This window comes from Schistocerca gregaria, unplaced genomic scaffold (assembly GCF_023897955.1).
Source record: "Schistocerca gregaria isolate iqSchGreg1 unplaced genomic scaffold, iqSchGreg1.2 ptg000251l, whole genome shotgun sequence".
Classification (NCBI taxonomy): Eukaryota; Metazoa; Arthropoda; class Insecta; order Orthoptera; family Acrididae; genus Schistocerca; species Schistocerca gregaria.
In genome coordinates this window covers 1,989,119-2,001,746 of record NW_026061759.1, presented here as the reverse complement: position 1 = coordinate 2,001,746, position 12,628 = coordinate 1,989,119, and positions in this window count along the sequence as shown.

Below are 12,628 nucleotides of genomic sequence, written 5' to 3'. Positions count from 1 at the left end.
TAGTGACGATCTGGCTTTAAGTCGATTCGATAACAAATGACGAAAACGGACGGATTTCTCAGGTTTTTACTACATATGAACACTTTTCACATACTCCCGTGCAACGCAGCTGCTAGTCCTTCTTTCAAGCAAAATCTTAAGGTTCGACCTCATGTCCAAGGCACCAAAGCCGGCTAAAGATCAATAATCGATAGCCAAACTTGAATTGTACTACTTCTTACTGGCCATTGCTTCAACTTAGAAGCTTATTCTGTGTTCCACTATGGTGCTTTTAGTGTCTCCGCATACCGCAGCACGTGACATAGCCTTGCAGACGATAAACGTAACCATTTCAGAGAGAAAAGCGGCCAATGTGACGATCTGGTTTTAAGTCGATTCGATAACAAATGACGAAACCGGACGGATTTCTCAGATTTTTACTACATATGAACACTTTTAACATTCTCCCGTGCAACGCGGCTGCTAGTCCTACTTTTATGCAAAATCTTAAAGTCCTAGGTCATGTCCAAGCCACCAAAGCCGGCTAAAAAGTGAATAATCGACGCCCAAAACTTGAATTGTACTACTTCTTTCTGGCTATTACTTCATTTTAGAAGCTTCTTCTGTGTTCTACTATGGTGCTTTTAGTGTCTCCGCATACCACAGCACGCGACATAGCTTTGCAGACGATAAATGTAACCGTCTCAGAGAGAAAAGCGGCCAATGTGACGATCTGGCTTTAAGTCGATTCGTTAACATATGACGAAAACGGACGGATATCTCAGGTTTTTACTACATATGAACACATTTCACATTCTCCCGTGCAACGCGGCTACCAGTCCTCCTTTCATGCAAAATCTTAAGGTCCTAGGTCATGTCCAAGCCACCAAAACTGGCAAAAAAGTGAATAATCGACGCCTAAAACTTGAATTGTACTACTTCTTACTGGCTATTACTTCAACTTAGAAGCTTCTTCTGTGTTCTACTATGCTGCTTTTAGTGTCTCCGCATACCGCAGCACGCGACATAGCTTTGCAGACGATAAATGTAACGGTCTCAGAGAGAAAAGCGGCCAATGTGACGATCTGGCTTTAAGTCGATTCGATAACAAATGACGAAAACGGACGGATTTCTCAGGTTTTTAGTACATAGGAACACTTTTCACATTCTCCCGTGCAACGCAGCTGCTAGTCCTCCTTTCAAGCAAAATCTTAAGGTAGTATGTCATGTCCATGCCAATAAAGCCGGCTAAAAAGTGAATAATCGACAACTAAAACTTGAATTGTATTACTTCGTACTGGTTATTGCTTCAACTTAGAAGCTTCTTCTGTGTTCTACTATGGTGCTTTTAGTGTCTCCGCATACCGCAGCACGCGACATAGCTTTGCAGACGATAAATGTAACCGTCTCAGAGAGAAATGCGGCCAATGTGGCGATCTGGCTTTAAGTCGATTCGATAACAAATGACGAAAACGGACGGATTTCTCAGGTTTTTAGTACATATGAACACTTTTCACATTCTCCCGTGCAACGCGGCTGCTAATCCTCCTTTCATGCAAAATCTTAAGGTACTAGGTCATGTCCAAGCCAATAAAGCCGGCTAAAAAGTGAATAATCGACAACTCTTACATGAATTGTACAACTTGTTACTTTTTATTGCTTCAACTTAGAAGCTTCCTCTGTGTTCTACTATGGTGCTTTTAGTGTCTCCGCATACCGCAGCACGTGACATTGCTTTGCAGACGATAAACGTAACCATTTCAGAGAGAAAAGCGGCCATAGTGACGATCTGGCTTTAAGTCGATTCGATAACAAATGACGAAAACGGACGGATTTCTCAGGTTTTTACTACATATGAACCCTTTTCACATACTCCCGTGCAACGCAGCTGCTAGTCTTTCTTTCAAGCAAAATCTTAAGGTTCGACCTCATGTCCAAGGCACCAAAGCCGGCTAAAGATCAATAATCGATAGACAAAACTTGAATTTTACTACTTCTTACGGGCCATTGCTTCAACTTAGAAGCTTATTCTGTGTTCCACTATGGTGCTTTTAGTGTCTCCGCATACCGCAGCACGCGACATAGCTTTGCAGACGATAAATGTAACCGTCTCAGAGAGAAAAGCGGCCAATGTGACGATCTGGCTTTAAGTCGATTCGTTAACAAATGACGAAAACGGACGGATATCTCAGGTTTTTACTACATATGAACACCTTTCACATTCTGCCGTGCAACGCGGCTACCAGTCCTCCTGTCATGCAAAATCTTAAGGTCCTAGGTCATGTCCAAGCCACCAAAACTCGCTAAAAAGTGAATAATCGACGCCTAAAACTTGAATTGTACTACTTCTTACTGGCTATTACTTCAACTTAGAAGCTTCTTCTGTGTTCTACTATTCTGCTTTTAATGTCTCCGCATACCGCAGCACGCGACATAGCTTTGCAGACGATAAATGTAACCGTCTCAGAGAGAAAAGCGGCCAATGTGACGATCTGGCTTTAAGTCGATTCGATAACAAATGACGAAAACGGACGGATTTCTCAGGTTTTTAGTACATAGGAACACTTTTCACATTCTCCCGTGCAACGCTTCTGCAAGTCCTCCTTTCATGCAAAATCTTAAGGTAATAGGTCATGTCCAAGCCAATAAAGCCGGCTAAAAAGTGAATAATAGACAACTAATACTTGAATTGTACTACTCGTTACTTTTTATTGCTTCAACTTAGAAGCTTCTTCTGTGTTCTACTATGGTGCTTTTAGTGTCTCCGCATACCGCAGCACGTGACATAGCCTTGCAGACGATAAACGTAACCATTTCAGAGAGAAAAGCGGCCATAGTGACGATCTGGCTTTAAGTCGATTCGATAACAAATGACGAAAACGGACGGATTTCTCAGGTTTTTAGTACATATGAACACTTTTCACATTCTCCCGTGCAACGCGGCTGCTAATCCTCCTTTCATGCAAAATCTTAAGGTACTAGGTCATGTCCAAGCCAATAAAGCCGGCTAAAAAGTGAATAATCGACAACTCTTACATGAATTGTACAACTTGTTACTTTTTATTGCTTCAACTTAGAAGCTTCCTCTGTGTTCTACTATGGTGCTTTTAGTGTCTCCGCATACCGCAGCACGTGACATTGCTTTGCAGACGATAAACGTAACCATTTCAGAGAGAAAAGCGGCCATAGTGACGATCTGGCTTTAAGTCGATTCGATAACAAATGACGAAAACGGACGGATTTCTCAGGTTTTTACTACATATGAACCCTTTTCACATACTCCCGTGCAACGCAGCTGCTAGTCTTTCTTTCAAGCAAAATCTTAAGGTTCGACCTCATGTCCAAGGCACCAAAGCCGGCTAAAGATCAATAATCGATAGACAAAACTTGAATTTTACTACTTCTTACGGGCCATTGCTTCAACTTAGAAGCTTATTCTGTGTTCCACTATGGTGCTTTTAGTGTCTCCGCATACCGCAGCACGCGACATAGCTTTGCAGACGATAAATGTAACCGTCTCAGAGAGAAAAGCGGCCAATGTGACGATCTGGCTTTAAGTCGATTCGTTAACAAATGACGAAAACGGACGGATATCTCAGGTTTTTACTACATATGAACACCTTTCACATTCTGCCGTGCAACGCGGCTACCAGTCCTCCTGTCATGCAAAATCTTAAGGTCCTAGGTCATGTCCAAGCCACCAAAACTCGCTAAAAAGTGAATAATCGACGCCTAAAACTTGAATTGTACTACTTCTTACTGGCTATTACTTCAACTTAGAAGCTTCTTCTGTGTTCTACTATTCTGCTTTTAATGTCTCCGCATACCGCAGCACGCGACATAGCTTTGCAGACGATAAATGTAACCGTCTCAGAGAGAAAAGCGGCCAATGTGACGATCTGGCTTTAAGTCGATTCGATAACAAATGACGAAAACGGACGGATTTCTCAGGTTTTTAGTACATAGGAACACTTTTCACATTCTCCCGTGCAACGCTTCTGCAAGTCCTCCTTTCATGCAAAATCTTAAGGTAATAGGTCATGTCCAAGCCAATAAAGCCGGCTAAAAAGTGAATAATAGACAACTAATACTTGAATTGTACTACTCGTTACTTTTTATTGCTTCAACTTAGAAGCTTCTTCTGTGTTCTACTATGGTGCTTTTAGTGTCTCCGCATACCGCAGCACGTGACATAGCCTTGCAGACGATAAACGTAACCATTTCAGAGAGAAAATCGGCCATAGTGACGATCTGGCTTTAAGTCGATTCGATAACAAATGACGAAAACGGACGGATTTCTCAGGTTTTTAGTACATATGAACACTTTTCACATTCTCCCGTGCAACGCGGCTGCTAATCCTCCTTTCATGCAAAATCTTAAGGTACTAGGTCATGTCCAAGCCAATAAAGCCGGCTAAAAAGTGAATAATCGACAACTCTTACATGAATTGTACAACTTGTTACTTTTTATTGCTTCAACTTAGAAGCTTCCTCTGTGTTCTACTATGGTGCTTTTAGTGTCTCCGCATACCGCAGCACGTGACATTGCTTTGCAGACGATAAACGTAACCATTTCAGAGAGAAAAGCGGCCATAGTGACGATCTGGCTTTAAGTCGATTCGATAACAAATGACGAAAACGGACGGATTTCTCAGGTTTTTACTACATATGAACCCTTTTCACATACTCCCGTGCAACGCAGCTGCTAGTCTTTCTTTCAAGCAAAATCTTAAGGTTCGACCTCATGTCCAAGGCACCAAAGCCGGCTAAAGATCAATAATCGATAGACAAAACTTGAATTTTACTACTTCTTACGGGCCATTGCTTCAACTTAGAAGCTTATTCTGTGTTCCACTATGGTGCTTTTAGTGTCTCCGCATACCGCAGCACGCGACATAGCTTTGCAGACGATAAATGTAACCGTCTCAGAGAGAAAAGCGGCCAATGTGACGATCTGGCTTTAAGTCGATTCGTTAACAAATGACGAAAACGGACGGATATCTCAGGTTTTTACTACATATGAACACCTTTCACATTCTGCCGTGCAACGCGGCTACCAGTCCTCCTGTCATGCAAAATCTTAAGGTCCTAGGTCATGTCCAAGCCACCAAAACTCGCTAAAAAGTGAATAATCGACGCCTAAAACTTGAATTGTACTACTTCTTACTGGCTATTACTTCAACTTAGAAGCTTCTTCTGTGTTCTACTATTCTGCTTTTAATGTCTCCGCATACCGCAGCACGCGACATAGCTTTGCAGACGATAAGTGTAACCGTCTCAGAGAGAAAAGCGGCCAATGTGACGATCTGGCTTTAAGTCGATTCGATAACAAATGACGAAAACGGACGGATTTCTCAGGTTTTTAGTACATAGGAACACTTTTCACATTCTCCCGTGCAACGCTTCTGCAAGTCCTCCTTTCATGCAAAATCTTAAGGTAATAGGTCATGTCCAAGCCAATAAAGCCGGCTAAAAAGTGAATAATCGACAACTAATACTTGAATTGTACTACTCGTTACTTTTTATTGCTTCAACTTAGAAGCTTCTTCTGTGTTCTACTATGGTGCTTTTAGTGTCTCCGCATACCGCAGCACGTGACATAGCCTTGCAGACGATAAACGTAACCATTTCAGAGAGAAAAGCGGCCATAGTGACGATCTGGCTTTAAGTCGATTCGATAACAAATGACGAAACGGACGGATTTCTCAGGTTTCTACTACATATGAACGCTTTTCACATTCTCCCTTGCAACGCAGCTGCTAGTCCTCCTTTCAAGCAAAATCTTAAGGTTCGACCTCATGTCCAAGGCACCAAAGCCGGCTATAGATCAATAATCGATAGCCAAGACTTGAATTGTACTACTTCGTACTGGTTATTGCTTCAACTTAGAAGCTTCTTCTGTGTTCTACTATGGTGCTTTTAGTGTCTCCGCATACCGCAGCACGCGACATAGCTTTGCAGACGATAAATGTAACCGTCTCAGAGAGAAAAGCGGCCAATGTGGCTATCTGGCTTTACGTCGATTCGATAACAAATGACGAAAACGGAAAGATTTCTCAGGTTTTTAGTAGATATGACCACTTTTCACATTCTCCCGTGCAACGCGGCTGCTAATCCTCCTTTCATGCTAAATCTTAAGGTACTAGGTCATGCCCAAGCCAATAAAGCCGGCTAAAAAGTGAATAATCGACAACTAATACTTGAATTGTACTACTCGTTACTTTTTATTGCTTCAACTTAGAACCTTCTTGTGTGTTGTACTATGGTGATTTTAGTGTCTCCGCATACCGCAGCACATGACATAGCTTTGCAGACGACAAACGTAACCGTTTCAGAGAGAAAATCGTCCATAGTGACGATCTGGCTTTAAGTCGATTCGATAACAAATGACGAAAGCGAACGGATTTCTCAGGTTTTTACTACATATGAACATTTTTCACATTCCCCCGTGCACCGCGGCTGCTAGTCCTCCTTTCATGCAAAATATTAAGGTCCTAGGTCATGTCCAAGCCACCAAAGCCGGCTAAAATGTGAATAATCGATAGCCAAAACTTGAATTGTACTACTTCTTACTGGCTATTGCTTCAACTTAGAAGCTTCTTCAGTGTTCTACTATGGTGCTTTTAGTGTCTCCGCATACCGCAGCACGCGACATAGCTTTGCAGACGATAAATGTAACCGATTCAGAGAGAAGAGCGGCCAATGTGACGATCTGGCTTTAAGTAGATTCGGTAACAAATGACGAAAACGGGCGGATTTCTCAGGTTTTTTCTACATATGAACCCTTTTCACATTCTCCCGTGCAACGCAGCTGCTAGTCCTCCTTTCATGCAAAATCTTAAGGTTCCACCTCATGTCCAAGGCACCAAAGCCGGCTAAAAATCAATAATCGATATCCAAAACTTGAATTGTACTGCTTCTTATGGGTATTGCTTCAACTTAGAAGCTTCTTCTGTGTTCTACTATGGTGCTTTTAGTGCCTCCGCATACCGCAGCACGCGACATAGCTTTGCAGACGATAAATGTAACCGTCTCAGAGAGAATGGCGGCCATAGTGACGATCTGGCTTTAAGTCGATTCGATAACAAATGACGAAAACGGATGGATTTCTCAGGTTTTTACTACATATGAACACCTTTCACATTCTCCCGTGCAACGCGGCTACCAGTCCTCCTTTCATGCAAAATCTTAAGGTCCTAGGTCATGTCCAAGCCACCAAAACTTTCTAAAAAGTAAATAATCGACGCCTAAAACTTGAATTGTACTACTTCTTACTGGCTATTACTTCAACCTAGAAGCTTCTTCTGTGTTCTACTATAGTGCTTTTAGTGTCTCCGCATACCGCAGCACGCGACATAGCTTTGCAGACGATAAATGTAACCGTCTCAGAGAGAAGAGCGTCAATGTGACGATCTGGCTTTAAATCGATTCGATAACAAATGACGAAAAGGGACGAATTTCTCAGGTTTTTACTACATATGAACACTTTTCACATTCTCCCGTGGAACGCGGCTGCTAGTCCTCCGTTCATGCAAAATCGTAAGGTACTAGGTCATGTCCAAGCCAATAAAGCCGCCTAAAAAGTGAATAATCGACAACTAATATTGAATTGTACTACTTGTTACTTTTTATTGCTTCAACTTAGAAGCTTCTTCTGTGTTCAACTATGGTGCTTTTAGTGTCTCCGCATACCGCAGCACGCGACATAGCTTTGCAGACGATAAATGTAACCGATTCAGAGAAAAGAGCGGCCAATGTGACGATCTGGCTTTAAGTAGATTAGATAACAAATGACGAAAACGGGCGGATTTCTCAGGTTTTTACTACATATGAACCCTTTTTACATTCTCCCGTGCAACGCAGCTGCTAGTCCTCCTTTCATGCAAAATCTTAAGGTTCCACCTCTTGTCCAAGGCACCAAAGCCGCTAAAAAACAATAATCGATAACTAAAACTTGAATTGTACTGCTTCCTATGGCTATTGCTTCAACTTAGAAGCTTCTTCTGTGTTCTACTATGGTGCTTTTAGTGTCTCCGCATACCGCAGCACGCGACATAGCTTTGCAGACGATAAATGTAACCGTCTCAGAGAGAAAAGCGGCCAATGTGGCGATCTGGCTTTAAGTAGATTAGATAACAAATGACGAAAACGGACGGATTTCTCAGGTTTTTACTACATATGAACACTTTTCACATTCTCCCGTGCAACGCGGCTGCTAGTCCTCCTTTCATGCAAAATCTTAAAGTCCTAGGTCATGTCCAAGCTACCAAAGCCGGCTAAAAAGTGAATAATCGACGCCTAAAACTTGAATTGTACTACTTCTTACTGGCTATTACTTCAACTTAGAAGCTTCTTCTGTGTTCTACTATGGTGCTTTTAGTGTCTCCGCATACCGCAGCACGTGACATAGCTTTGTAGACGATAAACGTAACCGTTTCAGAGAGAAAAGCGGCCATAGTGACGATCTGGCTTTAAGTCGATTCGATAACAAATGACGAAAACGTACGGATTTCTGAGGTTTTTACTACATACGAACCCTTTTCACATTCTCCCGTGCAACGAGGCTGCTAGTCCTCCTTTCATGCAAAATCTTAAGGTTCCACCTCATGTCCAAGGCACCAAAGCCGGCTAAAAATCAATAATCGATAGCCAAAACTTGAATTGTACTACTTCTTACTGGCCATTGCTTAAACTTAGAAGCTTATTCTGTGTTCTACTATGGTGCTTTTAGTGTCTTCGCATACCGCTGCTCGCGACATAGCTTTGAGGACGATAAATGTAACCGTCTCAGAGAGAAAAGCGGCCAATGTGACGATCTGGCTTTAAGTCGATTTGATAACAAAAGACGAAAACGAACGGATTTCTCAGGTTTTTACTACATACGAACACTTTTCACATTCTCCCGTGCACCGCGGCTGCTAGTCCTCCTTTCATGCAAAATCTTAAGGTTCCACCTCATGTCCAAGGCACCAAAGCCGGCTAAAAATCAATAATCGATAGCCAAAACTTGAATTGTACTACTTCTTACTGACCATTGCTTCAACTTAGAAGCTTATTCTGTGTTCTACTATGGTGCTTTTAGTGTCTCCGCATACCGCAGCACGTGACATAGCTTTGCAGACGATAAACGTAAACGTTTCAGAGAGAAAAGCATCCAATGTGACGATCTGGCTTTAAGTGTATTCGATAACGAATGACGAAAACGGACGGATTTCTCAGGTTTTTACTACATATGAACCCTTTTCACATTCTCCCGTGCAACGCGGCTGCTAGTCCTCCTTTCAAGCAAAATCTTAAGGTACTAGGTCATGTCCAAGCCAATAAAGCCGGCTAAAAAGTGAATAATCGGCAACTAAAACTTGATTTGTACTACTTCGTACTGGTTATTGCTTCAACTTAGAAGCTTCTTGTGTGTTCTACTATGGTGATTTTAGTGTCTCCGCATACCGCAGCACGTGACATAGCTTTGCAGACGATAAACGTAACCATTTCAGAGAGAAAAGCGGCCATAGTGACGATCTGGCTTTAAGTCGATTCGATAACAAATGACGAAAGCGAACGGATTTCTCAGGTTTTTTCTACATATGAACACTTTTCACATTCTCCCGTGCACCGCGGCTGCTAGTCCTCCTTTCATGCAAAATATTAAGGTCCTAGGTCATGTCCAAGCCACCAAAACCGGCTAAAATGTGAATAATCGATAGCCAAAACTTGAATTGTACTACTTCTTACTGCCTATTGCTTCAACTTAGAAGCTTCTTCTGTGTTCTACTATGGTGCTTTTAGTGTCTCCGCATACCGCAGCACGCGACATAGCTTTGAAGACGATAAATGTAACCGTCTCAGAGAGAAAAGCGGCCAATGTGACGATCTGGCTTTAAGTCGATTCGATAACAAATGACGAAAACGGACGGATTTCTCAGGTTTTTAGTACATATGAACACTTTTCACATTCACCCGTGCAACGCGGCTGCTAGTCCTCCTTTCATGCAAAATCTTAAGGTCCTAGGTCATGTCCAAGCCACCAAAGACGGCTAAAAAGTGAATAATCGACGCCTAAAACTTGAATTGTACTACTTCTTACTGGCTATTACTTCAACATAGAAGCTTCTTGTGTGTTCTACTATGGTGCTTTTAGTGTCTCCGCATACCGCAGCACGCGACATAGCGTTGCAGACGATAAATGTAACCGTCTCAGAGAGAAAAGCGGCCAATGTGACGATCTGGCTTTAAGTCGATTCGATAACAAATGACGAAAACGGACGGATTTCTCAGGTTTTTACTACATATGAACACCTCTCACATTCTCCCGTGCAACGCTTCTACTAGTCCTCCATTCATGCAAAATTTTAAGGTCCTAGGTCATGTCCAAGCCACCAAACTGGTTAAAAAGTGAATAATCGACGCCTAAAACTTGAATTGTACTAATTCTTACTGGCTATTACTTCAACTTAGAAGCTTCTTCTGTGTTCTACTATGGTGCTTTTAGTGTCTCCGCATACCGCAGCACGCGACATAGCTTTGCAGACGATAAATGTAACCGTCTCAGAGAGAAAAGCGGAAAATGTGACGATCTGGCTTTAAGTCGATTCGATAACAAATGACGAAAACGGACGGATTTCTCAGGTTTTTAGTACATATGAACTCTTTTCACATTCTACCGTGCAACGCGGCTGCTAGTCCTCCTTTCATGCAAAATCTTAGGGTACTCGGTCATGTCCAAGCCAATAAAGCCGGCTAAAAAGTAAATAATCGACAACTAATACTTGAATTGTACTACTTGTTACTTTTTATTGCTTCAACTTAGAAGCTTCTTCTGTGTTCTACTATGGTGCTTTTAGTGTCTTCGCATACCGCAGCACGTGACATAGCTTTGCAGACGATAAACGTAACCGTTTCAGAGAGGAAAGAGGCAATAGTGACGATCTGGCTTTAAGTCGATTCGATAACAAATGACGAAAACGGACGGATTTCTCAGGTTTTTACTACATATGAACACTTTTCACATTCTCCCGTGCACCGCGGCTGTTAGTCCTCCTTTCATGCAAAATATTAAGGTCCTAGGTCATGTCCAAGCAACCAAACTGGCTAAAAAGTGAATAATCGACGCCCAAAACTTGAATTGTACTAATTCTTACTGGCTATTACTTCAACTTAGAAGCTTCTTATGTGTTCTACTATGGTGCTTTTAGTGTTTTCGCATACCGCAGCACGCGACATAGCTTTGCAGACGATAAACGTAACCGTCTCAGAGAGAAAAGCGGCCAATGTGACGATCTGGCTTTAAGTTGATTCGATAACAAATGACGAAAACGGGCGGATTTCTCAGGTTTTTACTACATATGAACCCTTTTCACATACTCCCGTGCAACGCGGCTGCTAGTCCTCCGTTCATGCAAAAACTTAAGGTTCCACCTCTTGTCCAAGGCACCAAAGCCGCTAAAAATCAATAATCGATAACCAAAACTTGAATTGTACTGCTTCTTATGGCTATTGCTTCAACTTAGAAGCTTCTTCTGTGTTCTACTATGGTGCTTTTAGTGTCTCCGCATACCGCAGCACGCGACATAGCTTTGCAGACGATAAATGTAACCGTCTCAGAGAGAAAAGCGGCCAATGTGACGATCTGGCTTTAAGTCGATTCGATAACAAATGACGAAAACGGACGGATTTCTCAGGTTTTTAGTACATATGAACACTTTTCACATTCTCCCGTGCAACGCGGCTGCAAGTCCTCCTTTCATGCAAAATCTTTAGGTACTAGGTCATTTCCAAGCCAATAAAGCCGGCTAAAAAGTGAATAATCGACAACTAATACTTGAATTGTACTACTTGTTACTTTTTATTGCTTCAACTTAGAAGCTTCTTCTGTGTTCTACTATGGTGCTTTTAGTGTCTCCGCATACCGCAGCACGTGACATAGCTTTGCAGACGATAAACGTAACCATTTCAGAGAGAATAGCGGCCATAGTGACGATCTGGCTTTAAGTCGATTCGATAACAATTGACGAAAACGGACGGATTTCTCAGGTTTTTACTACATATGAACCCTTTTCACATACTCCCGTGCAACGCAGCTGCTAGTCCTTCTTTCATGCAAAATCTTAAGGTTCGACCTCATGTCCAAGGCACCAAAGCCGGCTAAAAATCAATAATCGATAACCAAAACTTGAATTGTACTGCTTCTTATGGCTATTGCTTCAACTTAGAAGCTTCTTCTGTGTTCTACTATGGTGCTTTTAGTGTCTACGCATACCGCAGCACGCGACATAGCTTTGCAGACGATAAATGTAACCGTCTCAGAGAGAAAAGCGGCCAATGTGACGATCTGGCTTTAAGTCGATTCGATAACAAATGACGAAAACGGACGGATTTCTCAGGTTTTTACTACATATGAACACTTTTCACGTTCTCCCGTGCAACGCGGCTGCAAGTCCTCCTTTCATGCAAAATCTTTAGGTACTAGTTCATGTCCAAGCCAATAAAGCCGGCTAAAAAGTGAATAATCGACAACTAATACTTGAATTGTACTACTTGTTACTTTTTATTGCTTCAACTTAGAAGCTTCTTCTGTGTTCTACTATGGTGCTTTTAGTGTCTCCGCATACCGCAGCACGTGACATAGCTTTGCAGACGATAAACGTAACCA